The sequence below is a fragment of the Lissotriton helveticus genome, chromosome 1_1 (genome assembly GCF_964261635.1).
Source record: "Lissotriton helveticus chromosome 1_1, aLisHel1.1, whole genome shotgun sequence".
Taxonomy (NCBI): Eukaryota; Metazoa; Chordata; class Amphibia; order Caudata; family Salamandridae; genus Lissotriton; species Lissotriton helveticus.
In genome coordinates, this window is record NC_136057.1 from 292,187,167 (window position 1) to 292,201,329 (window position 14,163).

Consider the following 14,163-nt stretch of genomic DNA (forward strand, 5'->3'; position numbering starts at 1 on the left):
ATAGAACTAGTAAAGGCAAGTAAGCAAACGAGTTCCAAATTATTCTGGGCCAAAATAAACAAACTGATAAATGGACAGAATCGGCACCAGAACGCCGACATTACGGAACACATTGCTGCAGTTCATAATCCAGTGGACCAAGATTCCCATCTATGATACCATATGCAGAGTCTGGCTTGTCTAGCCGGGAGAAGCAACAACGCTTGTTCACGCTGGAGGCAGATTACATACCAAACACGGTTAAACGGGTAGCCCAAACATTAAAAAGGCTTCAGTTAGATGGAGCACCAGGGCCCAATGGTTTTCCTAACACCTTATTTAAATAGGATGTCTGCTTCTGGTCCTTGCACTTAACACTTCTTTTTAATTATGCCATGCCATCAAACACTATTCTGGAATCGTGGCTTGGCAGTTTCTTTCATCCTTTCTATAAATAGGGTGAATGCTCAAATCCGTCCAGTTATGGATTAATCGCCTTAACAGATTAAGAAGCCAAGATCTGTGCCTCAAATTTGCATATTAATTTGGAGGACTGGGGGAGGAGCTATGCTAGCAACCAAGATGGCCGCTTAGGCTCCCGGCTCCGCCGACCTCCGCATCCTGCCAGAAGATCCTATCGATAATCCTGATTTAACGCCCGACCCCCGTGTAGATGAACCGCTGCTCACCCCGACGGTGCAATTCCGAAGATTTAATTCGCTTGGGTGACGGAGCTGTGTCGAGTGGAAGTTTGCAGCCTAATCCAGCAGGAGAGCCGGTGCCTCGAGTTTTGCTCTGCCCGTCTTGTAGTTGAACAACATCGGCCTTGGGAGCTAGTCAGGGTCCGGTCCACCATGGTGGAGATTTTTTCTTCGCCCGATCTCGACGGTGCTCATTTTGCCTGATCAACATCGAGGGAGGAATGATGTGGCACAACAGTAACCGGGGGTGGAGGCCCCTGACCCGTGGACCCGGTTGACTCGGTCGGGGTTTGGTGAGTCGGGGTTTTCGCTCGCGCGAACGAGCTGCATATTGTTGCCGCAGAATCCGCTCAGCCCCCTCCGACGCCGTCCGTTCCGCTCCTGTCTGTTCTCCCCCCGGGGAAGCCGGCTCCTCGGGGGTAGTGAACATGATCGTTGTTGAGCGTGGAGGGATGGATCGGACGGAGAGTGAGCCGTCGCTAAAGACCATAATGGCAGCCATCGGGGCGTTTCATACACATGTGGATGCCTTGTTTCACAACATGATGACGGGCTTATTGGCTATGGAGTACGTGGAACCGGGCCCTGCTACATAACAGGTATTATCACAGTTGGTATTATGGCCCTAATGGATGTGGAATTCGTGGCTGTTTGTCTCGCGGGAGAGTGGGCGGTGTGTCACGGCTCCCTCTAATTTAATTTCTTTGGGACTATAGATATTCTGAACTTTTTATCATAGGGGGCGCTGGTTTCTGGCGGGGGGAAGGGGACCGGGAGCTTATATTGAAATGCCCTCCCCCATAGTCTCTCTTTTCTTCTTTTAGAATTTAGTTAGTTGGGGCGACAGGCACACTGCTTGGGGGGTTAGGCGATAGCCGTGGCAGGGGTGCAGGATGGGGGGATGGTTTTTTTTGTTTTTTTTCTGTTATCGCTCATATGGTTTTTCCCTTTTTTCGATCTCTTTTTTAGTTTTTCCTTATACGTAATATTGTCGAAATATCCTGATTTTGTGGGTGTTTTTACATTCTAGTATCTGACTGTAATGAATCTTTGCATTTATGGTTTTATGGGTGAGAGGGTCTTGAGAGTCCGCATTTAAATTGTTTATCGATTGTAATGTTGCAAGTCATATTTCGAATTCATTAGCGCAGGCCTCTCAGGGATTCCTCTGTTGCTCCACGTCTATCCTGTTATGGTTCCTGTTCACCCTATTATTCTGTATGTATACATGGCACCGGATATGTCTATTCCTTTTTTTCTTGTCTTAAAATAATAAAAAGATTTATAAAAATAAAAAAAAATTGGAGGACTGCAGACTGGATCTACTGCTCAAACAAAATCTTGAAAACCCACTCTGGCTTCAGGGCAGGAATGAGCATTTTGACAAACTTGTTGGTGGTCATCATTTTGGCTGAACAAGAAATCACCAAATCTAGCAAGCTGTTCTCCTATATTAATGCCCTTAAAGCCTTCGATAAATTCCCGAGGACCCAGCTGTGGAAGAAAATGGCAAGCTAGGGTGTACCGGTGAAACTGCTGGAGGCTATAATCAACCTATACTCTAACACATGGGTTCAAATTAAAATAGAAGACGGCCAAAGAGTCACCAGAAAAATCTATACAAACATGGGCTTAAAACAGAGGTGTGTCCTTGCAATCTGTATATTTATTATCTTCATGGCCAACCTTGACAGCCACCTGTGCAGAAAAAGATTGCCTTAGTGGTGGTAACAAAACAAGTCCGCATGATTGGCAGAATCCAAATATGAATCTTCAGCATCAAAGGCAGCATAATATTTCAAATCAGAAAACAGAGCCTCTACGGCTTGGACATCCCAATCATCAGAGCGTATATTATGTTAACCACATCCCCCATCGAAACACGTAGTACATTGGGGACATTAGTAACCTCTGTGGGATCATGCATCTGAAATTTTACAGCATCCCATACAATCCCATCTAAGACAGGCCAAGCAGTGATATTCACAAACGTCTGGTCCCTCTTCATGATGTGTGATAAGGATTGGGGTGCCAAAGTTCCATCAATTATTCTAATTGTAGATCTTTCTTTAACATAGTGTCCATTCACAAGACGGAAAAAATGCACCACAAATCCAATGGACATGAATAAAAAAATTGAAAAAAGTACCAGCCAAATGTGAGTCCAAGGGGGAATTAAAAATGTTTTTTAAACCAAACAGCAAAAATCGAAACTTTTGAGGGAGACTTTGATGTGGTAGAGTCCGTGTCAAATGAAAAACGTGATTGTTTAGCGACACAATCTGTATATTTAATATCTTCATGGCCAACCTTGACAGGCACCTGTCATCCTCCTGAGCCAAACCACATTTGGTCCGCAATGGCAATTAGATCAATTATTGAGGTATACCAACAATCTGTGACCGAGCTTGAACTATGGCAAAACAAAGTTGTTTTGTTTGAGATGTTGCAGGGGCAACAGGCAGCCCAAATTCACCTTGCAGGCCGACAGTAGCAATTTAGAATTGGTCAAGACCTATCAGTATCTCTGTGTCCACCTAGATTCCCATCTGATATACAAGCTGCATCTCCAATCTAGATGAGCCATTGCTAATAATCTGCTGTTTGCATTTAAAACTTTGAAACACAAGACACAAAACACCTCAACGCTTCATCTCCTTTAAGTTGTCGAAGCCAAATTCTTGCCTTGAATATCTTATGTCTTTGGTAATTGCTTAAAAGAAAAGACGCTGCAACCTTAAACATTTTGCAAACAATCCTCTTTAAAAAACTCTTTGTGATTCTGCAGTATGTCTCACAATCCCAAATCATACATGAGTTTGGCTTGCTCCACCAGGACCCATCCAGGCAGAGTGCCCTAGTAAAATTCCGCAGGAGGACAAGGGCAATCGAAGGGAATTTGCTGGGACACCACTCTTGGGTGGAAATAGAAAGGCTGGTCCACATAAAGAACCCCAGAAGTTTCCAGCACTACAGTTTATATATAATATTTTTTTCATATATTTGAGTTTTATAGAGCGCGAACCAGACCCCTGAGGGTATCAGAGTGCTTTAAAGGATTGACAAGTGGAATAAAAAAGACTTGGGACGGGTGGATACATTTGGGATGAAAAAAAATGAAAAAAACAGGTAGATACATTATACAAGAAACAAGCGGTCACAAGAACCAGGTGGGATGCCCAGAGGTGCCGGGTAAGTATCATCCGGAGTAACGATGGAGAGGCCTTGATAGGAGGTAGAACAGAGTGGCTGAGGAGATTGTAATGTAAGCATTAGGAGAGGAATTTGCCCATTAGGAAGGTTTTGGCTGGAAGTGAGTTCCATATTCTTGAAGCGGCCCCAGAGAATGCCCGATTGTATGTTTTTTTTTCGCAAGTATGTTGGTTGGAGCAAAAGGTCTCTGGAGGACTGGGTGTTTCTGGCTTCTCCGGATACCACGAGTTTCTGGGCAATAAATGCAGGGGAGTTAGAGTATAGAGCCTTGTGAGTGATGCAAGCCATCTTAAGTTGGATTCTGACCTCGATAGGAAGCCAATTCAGAGCTTTGATGTGTGTAGAGATGGGTAGGCCTGCGAGGGTAGAGCATCCATATTCTAGTCTGGAGATGACTAGTGCTGGATTGCCATTTTCAGGTCAGGAGTGTCAATGAAAGGATTCAGGTTTCTTAGGTAGCTCAGGTGAAATCTAGCTGTTTTGGCCATCGAGTTGATATGGCCACGCATATTCAGGCTGCAGTCTAGGGTTATTCCAAGGGATTTAGCAGAGTCCACTATGGTTGGAGGGCAGTTTATCGCTGTTATAGCCTTGATCCATTCCTGAATGTCCGGGTTGGTTTTGGGTGGGGAGATTAGAAGAAATTCAGGTATTTTTGCATTGAGTATGAGCTGGTTATAGGTGAGCCAATTGACAGATGGTTTCAAGGCCTCATTCACAGAGAGAATGTCATGAGGAGCGTAGATTTTAATGTAATCTGTGTGTCGTCAGCATACATGTGGTAGGCGATATTGGCAGTGTGTAGCACTTCTGCGAGTGGTTCAAGGTAAAGATTGAAGAGGGTAGGGGACAGGGTTGATCCTTGGGGGACTCCAACCGTGAACGAAGTGGGAGCGGATAAGTTACAGTTGATTAGGAATGTCTGTGAGGTATTCTGGAGGAAGGACCTAATCCATTCAAGAATGGGGTTATCCAGTCCCATCCTGCTTTTGAGGCATTCTAGGAGTTTTCCGGGGTTAACCGTATCGAAAGCTGAAGATAGGTCTAGTAGAATTAGGAGACAGGTTTTGCCTTGGTCAAGGGCTTGGAGGGCATCATCCACGATGTGGAATAGGGTGGTTTCAGTGCTGTGTCCAGGTCTGAACCCAGATTGGAAGTCATGAAGTAGGTGAAAGTTGGTGATGTGTTGACACATTTCTCCTGGACTTTGGTTAAGAGTGGGATATTAGATATAGGTCTATAGTTGTCATGGGGACAGGTTCACATGTGGGTTTTTTTAAGATGGGAACAACTTGGCCAGCTTTTATAAGAGTCTGGTACTGATCCGTGTAGGAGGAATTAGCTGATTATTGCTGTCCAAGTAGGGTCAGAGAGGCGGCGGCTAAGCAGTCAGATGGGAGTGGGTCATTGAAGTAATTGTTTGAGTTTTGGGCGGACAGAATTTTCGAGACAGAATGTTTGTCATAAACTTTAAAGTTGGAGGAGTGCGCTTGGTTTTTGCGAGATATCTGGGAGGGCAGCGCAGAGGGAAGAGGCAGAGCCAGAGGGGTCTAGGAATAAGTGGCAGCTCTAAGCTTGTTTCCTAGGGCAGTGATTTTGTCGCAGAAGAAGGATGAAAATTCTTTGCAAGATATTGGAGATTTAGGGGTCTCTTTGGAGGTTTTTGCCGTTTTGTTAGATTGGTGTTTGACCAGTTTGAATAGCTTGCAAGGTCTGTTCTTTGCGTTCTCCAGTTCTGTTCTGAACAATTCTTTTTTTGAGTTGAGGATTTTCCTATTGCAGGCATTTCTAGCTTCACGGAGACGTTTTAGATGTGCTGCTGATGGGTGCTGTTTCCAGTTTCATTCTGTCTGGTGGAGGGATCTCCTCTCATTGTTGAGGTATCCGTTGAACCAGGGGTCATGTCTTTGATTTGGGTTCTTTTTAGTTTTACCGGAGCAAGGTCATCAAGAATGTTAGATATAGTAGTGGAATAGTGTTCAACGAGGTTGTTGACCATAGTGATATGAGGGGTGGGGGGAGGTCAGTCTCACAATAAGCAACCAGTTTCCCATGGTCAAGGTTCTTGGTGTCTCTAACCCAATGTTTAGGAATCACACGTTGTGGTGCCCAAGTCTTGTGGGTGCCAGGCTGAAGGAAGGTGATAGCGTGGTGGTCAGACAAATCACATGGGTCTATAGAGATAAGCTTGACTGCTGATTCCTTAGCAATGATCCAGTCCAGGGTGGCACCTTTTGAGTGAGTTGGGAGTCTACAGGCTTGGGTAGGGGCTTGGTCAGCCAGGAAGTCTCTAATGGTATTGACCTGAGGGTCCTTGGCATTGTTCCAGTGCAGGTTGAAGTTGCCAAGGAAAATGTCTTTAGAGTTGGGGGAAACCTTTGGCTGTGATGATTCCCAAGAGGTGATCAGTGATGGTGTCATTCATGCCTGGGGGTTGGTAAAAGATGTGTAGCCTGCACAGTTGGGTGGTGTTATTGCAAATGTTCTCAACTGCAGCTCTCTGATTAGAAAATGCCTGGCACACCACCATGGATTATGCTGCTTTTAAACGTATTACAAATAAAGCTGCCAAATTGTCATCATTTGGTTTTGATAAGGCTACTGTCGCAAGCAAAGGACATGCATTGGTGGTTATGCCATCATATGCATCTTGGGGATCCCGGCCATATTTTTCGGCACATTTTTCAGAGGCCAAGAAACAGGATCTCATACTTATACATCTGAGTGTGTTCATGTCCAAAGATCTTATGCCCCCCGACAACAGCACAGGAACCACTTTAGAGTGCCGGGTCCGTGGCAAAAATAATAAATCATTTCTCCATCTACTGTGTATTTGTCCGGCTTTGTTTACACACAGACAAAGACTCTTACGTACATCTCTAAGAGTTCTGAAAATAAGGTCATCTTATCCAGCTGTTATTTCTCTACTGGGGGGAGCTTCAGTGCAACTGGCATGTAATACAATGAGTTTCTTGATCCTTACTGCTAAGGAGCTGGGAAATGCAGCACCTAACTCTTGGACTTGTCTTCGAAGTCGAGGTCAGATCAATGGTTTCACTTGAGATAATAGGCAAGCACTTGTACTGTTGCAGGGATTCTGCTCCTATACAGAACTGTGCACAGAGACCCAGGACCTCGGTGAATTGTGGTGTACCAAAAAACTCACCTCAGTGCCTAGAAACCCTAATCAGCTAGCATCAGTGTCACATTAGCTCTTCGACCTATAGCAAAGAAACCAATGATTAGACAACCCAGAACATGCGACTTACGTTATACTCAGGAATGGTGGGAAGCAAGAACACTCTTTCGTTATGCTCTCATACCAGTCCACAACAGGAGTAAAAAGAGACACGGGAAAGTTTAAAATATTTATTTTAACGATGTGCTCTAAGATGCAGTATCCTGCCTAACTTAAACAGACATATGATTAGAAATAATATGATCAGCATTGTTACAATTCCATAAAACACAAAAGAAGAAATCATATTACAATGATGGTGAAAACAGGTCATATAGTGCCTAGTGTAACACCCTCCCTAGTTAGGAACTACCTCCAAGATCAGCAGGAGTGAATCATATCGGGATCTGCAAAAGCTCTCTGTCTCTCTGGAAAAACAAGATCCTTCCAAGTGCCTAAAATCATGCCTACAGTGCAATATTAAAAGGCGCCAGAATGTCCGTTGGCTCGCAGCTGCATGTATGTTATGTCTAAAATGTGACCCGATCAGCCCGAACAATAGCTACCTTGTTATGAAAACTTTGGAGGCTTTAGCACTCACTGTGCAGACTAGGGTCACAATGTAAGTCTAGGAATGCCGAATACAAGCCTTTCTCATGTGAAGTAATTCACGCAGCCTAACTTACAACAACATCTATGTGCAGTGTCATGTGCAGAAAGCAGCAAAAGGTAAAATGGCATTTAAACTTATAATAAGCCTATGCTAACATAGCAATGTGCGCAATAAGGCCCAGCCCTCACTACACCCTCCCTTGATCGGAGAACTTACAAGAAGTGGGTGCAATTTTGGAACGCAGAGTTCAAGTTCGAATGAGACAGAACCAAGTTCAAAATTTCACCAAACTGGATAATTGGGAGTAATTCCGAATTACTAACCACAAAAAGTGAAAACCCAACAGGGGTGTATAGTGTGAAATACAAGTAATGCGTAGAGAATAAAAGAATTAAGGAAAAAACTTTATGAGTCCAGTACGTGTCTATGAAGCAGAAAAAATTGTCACTTCAATCCAACAGCGTATACGCACAGTACGTTGCAACTGCCTCCAATAGGAAATCATTGTTAACCTCAGTGAACATTTCAGCCATACAATTTATTAATGGAAAAGAACACACATGTTATTCAACAGCCAGAGACTCTAGCACCATCAGAGGACAACTCGGGTGTTCTTCGAGATAACTGCGTGCCAGAAAGTCATGGGCTGCATTCCATATATTCCAATTGCCTAGGACTCCATGCGCCACTGCGCAGGCCATAATCCCGACACTGGAACAGTCTAATTCATGAGCAACAAAGGGGCTTATTAGTAGAAAATAATCCGGGCTAGGAGACACCGTATTGCAGAGACACAAATCCAGAGCCCATTCAAAAGTACAATCCAGGCAGTGGAAAACTGGCAGCACTTGTACGAAAACCGGAAAGATAAACCATACGCCACAATCAAAGTAGCCAGAGGCAGCGATCCATAGAATTCAAGCATCCGGTCACGATGTTGGAGCAGCAGGGGCAGGTCATCGTGGGGTACAGAATGAGCAACAATTTTGGAGCAAGCAAATTAACATCAGTACATAGGCAGCCAAGGCAGGAATGAACAGGAAACCGCCAAAGAGCCTGGAAAAATAGAATGAAAAAATGCTGGCATCTCACCAAATATAGCTTGGAATGAAGTCACAAGGCCAGAGCTTACTACTTTAAAAAAGTGTGCCAAGCCCGAGGTCGACGAGGCATTGAATACTTATTTGATGTGTGATAAGGAGTGGGGTGCCAAAGTTCCATCCATTATTCTAATTGTAGATCTTTCTTTAACATAGTGTCCATTCACAAGACAGAAAAAATGCACCACAAATCCAATGGACATGAATAAAAAGGGGGAATTAAAAATGTTGTTTAAACCAAACAGCAAAAATTTAAACTTTTGAGGGAGACTTTGATGTGGTAGAGTCCGTGTCAAATGAAAAACGTGATTGTTTAGCGACACAGGTCTCTAAATCAGGCATAGATAAATCTGTGGGATAAGTATACTCAGTGTCATCAAGAGGATCACCAGCCGGTGGTTTTAATAAAGGATTCCTAACTGTATTTATCTCAATGGCAACATCAGGCCTGGTGGTAGGTGCCGGTGCCAAAACAGATTTTCTCAGCATTGCTGGATAAGAGACCGCAGGTGTCATACTAAGACGAATCAGCCACTCTGTGTAGTTTGACATTGTCAATGGAGATGTACCTGTTTTCCTTTCGACCAGGAAGTGGAGGTAAAATTACTGTTCTTGTGCTCTGCACGCCAAGCACAGGAACTGGAGCACCATATGAGGGGCCAAACTCCTTCTTGTTCTCGACCTACTCTCGGACCAGTTCACCAACTCAGGGTAGCCAGCCAATTACCGGAATCTGCAACGCAGCATCAGATGTGGAGGGCAAATGTTCCTTTGCAAGACTGTCTCGAGTCTTTTGTAGATTCTGGAAAACAGCACAATGTTCATCTACGTCAAAGGGAGCGGCTGACGCCACCTGGTCTAGACCCTCTAGGTCCAGAACAAACATTTTGATACCCAAGAGAATTTCGTATGGGGTCCGCCCACCCAGAGACCTTCTTGGGAGATTATTAAGTGCACACTAAACGCTATTGAGGTGGGCTAACCAGTTCTGGCCTGTACCTAAAACCCTAGCTGACAAGGATTGCTTAAAGTCACAGTTCATCCGCTTAACAACACTATTGCCCTCAGGCATGTATGGAGATGAAAATTTGACTTGGACCCCCAATGAACGCATGGCGCCTTAGAGGCGAACGCTGGACCCTGGTCCTAGTGAAAGGTACCACATGCAAAAATTCCCACAAAGACAACCAAATCCCTTATGACAGTTCGAGAATCAGCACTCTTTTGGGGCCACACCGACATAAAGCGCATGCAAGAATCAACTACAACTAAGATGTACTTATTTATTTATTTATTTATTTATTTTTAACATTTCTAAAGCGCTACTTATACCCGTGGGCGTCTTGGCGCTGTAAACCAATTATTTGTAAATGCCTCTGAGCTGATTGACTATTGAGTGAACAGCCAGGTTTTCAAAAGCTTACGGAATTGAAGGAGGGTGGGACTTCGCTTGATGTTGAGAGGCAGAGTGTTCCAAAGCCTGGGGGCGGCCACCAAAAAACGGCGATCGCCCCAGGTGACAGTTTTGGTACGTGGGGTAACTAATTGGTTTAGGGTGGCTGACCTTAAGGTTCTGGAAGGTTTGTGCAATTGAAGTTGGTCTCTTAAAAACTGGGGGCCTTGGTTGTTAAGTGCCTTGAACACAATGCATAGAGCTTTGAATTGGATTCTTTTCTGCACAGTGAGCCAGTGAAGGTCTTTAATGCTATTGGAGATGGATTCAAATTTGGTTTTGCCAGCAAGCAGGCGTGCTGCGGCGTTTTGAATGGTCTGTAATTTGGTAATGACTCTGGCTTGGGCATTTAGGAAGAGACCATTACAGTAGTCCAGGGAGGACAAAACAAGAGATGTGACCAGTGTCTTAATGGCTGATCCAGGTAGAAAAGGGTGTATTTTCCTGATCATCTTAAGCTTTAGATGTGCCGAAGACACCGTTTTATTGGCATGGTCCATAAAATTTAGGGCATCATCGAAGATGATGCCAAGGTTCCTGACTTTGGTAGCGGGGGTAGGAGGCATACCAAAGGTGTCCGGCCACCAACTCGAAGGCCATGCTGGCAGAAGAGTTCCAAAGATAAGTACCTCTGTTTTGTCAGAGTTCAACTTTAAACAGTTGGTTGAAATCCAATCTCCTATATCTAGGAGTCCTTTCTTGAATTGTTCGGCCACTTGATCTCCGTCCCCTTTGATTGCCAACACTAGTTGGGTATCGTCGGCATAAGAGGTTAGGCTCATCCCATGTGCTTTGATGGTTTTAGCAAGGTCCGACACATAGATATTAAAAAGTGTCGGACTCAGGGATGAGCCTTGAGGGACACCACATGGGGCTGAGAGTTGGGCCGATTGAAAGGGTCCTAGGATGACTGCCTGCGTTCTTTTGGCAAGAAAGGACGCGATTAGATTTTTGGCAGTGTGACAGATTCCAAAACCCTCGACCCGGTCGACCAAGATGGTGTGGTCGACCGTGTCGAAGGCTGCGGATAGGTCTAACAAGACCAGAATGGCTGTGCCCCCCTGGTCCCTGATAACCTTGATATCGTCGGCCGCTTTAATCAGGGCTGTCTCTGTCCCATGGAATTTCCTAAATCCGAACTGGGTGTTATCTAAGAGCTGATGTTTTTCTATAAACTCGGAAATCTGGGAATTCATTGCTTTTTCAAGCACTTTCGCCATAAAAGGGAGGCTTGCAATGGGACGATAATTTTTTAATTCACTTTTATCAAGGGAGGGTTTTTTCAACAAGGGTTTTAGTAAGGTATTTTTGAGGGGGTCTGGATAATTGCCTGATAGAAGAATGGTGTTGCAGACCTGGGTGATCACTGGAATGATATCTTCCATAACCGGCCGGAGTACTGATATTGGGCAGGGATCGAGGGGTGATCCTGATTTGATGGAGGACAGTATGGCTTTTATGTGATCTGGGGTAACTGGTTGAAAGCTGGTGAATGTGTTTGCAGGGGGCGGGATAGGGAGACTGCCTGTGCGCGAGGGTGGATTAGAAGCAAAAGCCTGGTAAATATCATCTACTTTAGTGTAGAAAAACGAGGCAAGAGCATCACATAATGATTGCGAAGGAGGGGGAGTGAGATCAGGGGAGTTACCTGACAGTACCTTAGTAATTTGAAACAGTTGCCTGCTGGAGTTTTTAGCGTTCTCAATTTGGTCGCTATAGTAGTCCTTCTTTGCTTTTGTTATCATGGCTTTATAAAGCGCCAATGCTTCTTTGTAGGTGTTTTTACTGTCGATATCGTAATTCTTTCTCCAATGACGTTCCTTATTGCGATTTATTTGTTTTTGTGCCCTTAATTTGTCATTATACCAAGGGGCAGTTGGTTTAGATCTATTACTGGACCGTTCTTTAGTGGGGGCTGATTGATTCGTAGCCTGGCCTACCCAGGTATAAAACTGCTGAAGAGCAGAATTAGGCTCCGGGGACAGTGTAGGACGGGTAAGTTCAAGTGTTAGTTTTAATTGATCATGATTCAAATTTTTCCAATCTTTAAAAGACTGTTTGGGCACGAGAACTGATCTGTTACTGCACTGATTCTGCGTGATTATTTTTGCGAAAACGACGTAATGGTCCGTCCAGGGCATGGGCAGGATGTTTGTTATTTGCATGCCTTCAAGGCTTGAGAAAATAGGGTCCAAAATGTGGCCCGCTTGATGGGTGGGAGACATGACAAGTTGTTTCAATCCTAAGGTTTGCAAATCAGATATAAGAGTGGCAGAGTCAGTTAAGTGAGTAAGATCTAGGTGAAAGTTTAGATCACCTAGAATTGTAAACGCACTTTCTGTAGCTACAGATTCCATCATGGAATTAATACTAGATAAAAACGCCGTTTTGGATCCAGGGGGTCGATATATCAAAATCCCCTTAAAATTAAACTGGGGAGAAAAATTAATAGCAAATTGCAAGGCTTCACACGAGTTGAATGGGATGGGGGTTATTCTGACAGGGTAGGATTCTCTGGTTATTATGGCCAGTCCACCTCCTCTTTGTTTTGGCCTATCCTGACAGTAGGCTTTATATCCATCTGGGACTGCGATAGCCAGGTCAGGTTGTGAGGTACCGTCAGTCCAAGTTTCAGTAAGGAATAGTGCGTCTACTTTGGAATCAGTAATGAGGTCAAAAACTTCCTGCCTATGCTTTCCAAGAGAGCGTACATTAATGAGAGCTATGGATATACTGACTCCTTCCTCCTGATAGTAATTTGTGGAACTGATGTTGGAGAGAGGAGGAATAGTGAAGTTACAATGATGACATGTAATTGGGTTCTTGTGGATCTCTGAGAGATTAAAATGTGAACAACTAGTACTGGCAGGTGGCCTAAGAGCATGAAGACTTTGATTAGAGTATTTTATAACAGCTTCTGCCCTTTCTGCCCTTTGAGAGACAGGGGTCGTGGCCCTCGGCCCGGTCCCGGCGCGGACGGGCGCAGACGGGCTTGCCTCTGGCGCGCCCGCTGCGCCCGCCCGCTGCGCGGACGGGATGTACCTCCTATTTTATGCATCGTGGGGGCGGGAAAGGCGGGAAGGCTAGATTGCCTAGAGCGCAGCCCTTACCTCCTCTAGATGGCGGGGGAGGTGGGTCCGGTCACGTGACTGTGACCGAGTTAGGCAGCTCTGCTATCGGTGACTGGAGCAACGCGCTAAACACCGCGCTGGTCACAGAGGTAAAAAACAATTTTTTCTACAACCACTATGTATTTAAAAATACACACAAAGTGAGAGCCTTGTGCGCAGACTGTCACAATTTCGGAATTATTAAAAAGCGTTTTAGCGTGTCAGCGTATTTTTAAAAAGTAAAGGATAGAAGAAGAGTCCTCCGGCTTCCGCCTCAGAGGAGAGCAATTTTACAAATGCAAGGTTTGCTGGAATGAAACAGATCGCCCCTTAAATACTTTCAGATGGCGGGAGGGCTAGATTGCCTAGAGCGCAGCCCTTACCTCCTCTAGATGGCGGGGGAGGTGGGTCCGGTCACGTGACTGTGACCGAGTTAGGCAGCTCTGCTATCGGTGACTGGAGCAACGCGCTAAACACCGCGCTGGTCACAGAGGTAAAAAACAATTTTTTCTACAACCACTATGTATTTAAAAATACACACAAAGTGAGAGCCTTGTGCGCAGACTGTCACAATTTCGGAATTATTAAAAAGCGTTTTAGCGTGTCAGCGTATTTTTAAAAAGTAAAGGATAGAAGAAGAGTCCTCCGGCTTCCGCCTCAGAGGAGAGCAATTTTACAAATGCAAGGTTTGCTGGAATGAAACAGATCGCCCCTTAAATACTTTCAGATGGCGGGAGGGCTAGATTGCCTAGAGCGCAGCCCTCTAGATGGCGGGGGAGGTGGGTCCGGTCACGTGACTGTGACCGAGTTAGGCAG

At 44.8% G+C, this 14,163-nt stretch overlaps 1 protein-coding gene across 1 annotated transcript in view; it reads left to right on the top strand.

The window, feature by feature from the left end:
* The window catches only part of LOC144797766 (aldo-keto reductase family 1 member B1-like), a 207,643-nt gene that overhangs the window by 182,178 nt on the left and 11,302 nt on the right, over positions 1-14,163 (top strand). The gene's annotated exons all lie outside the window — the stretch shown is intronic.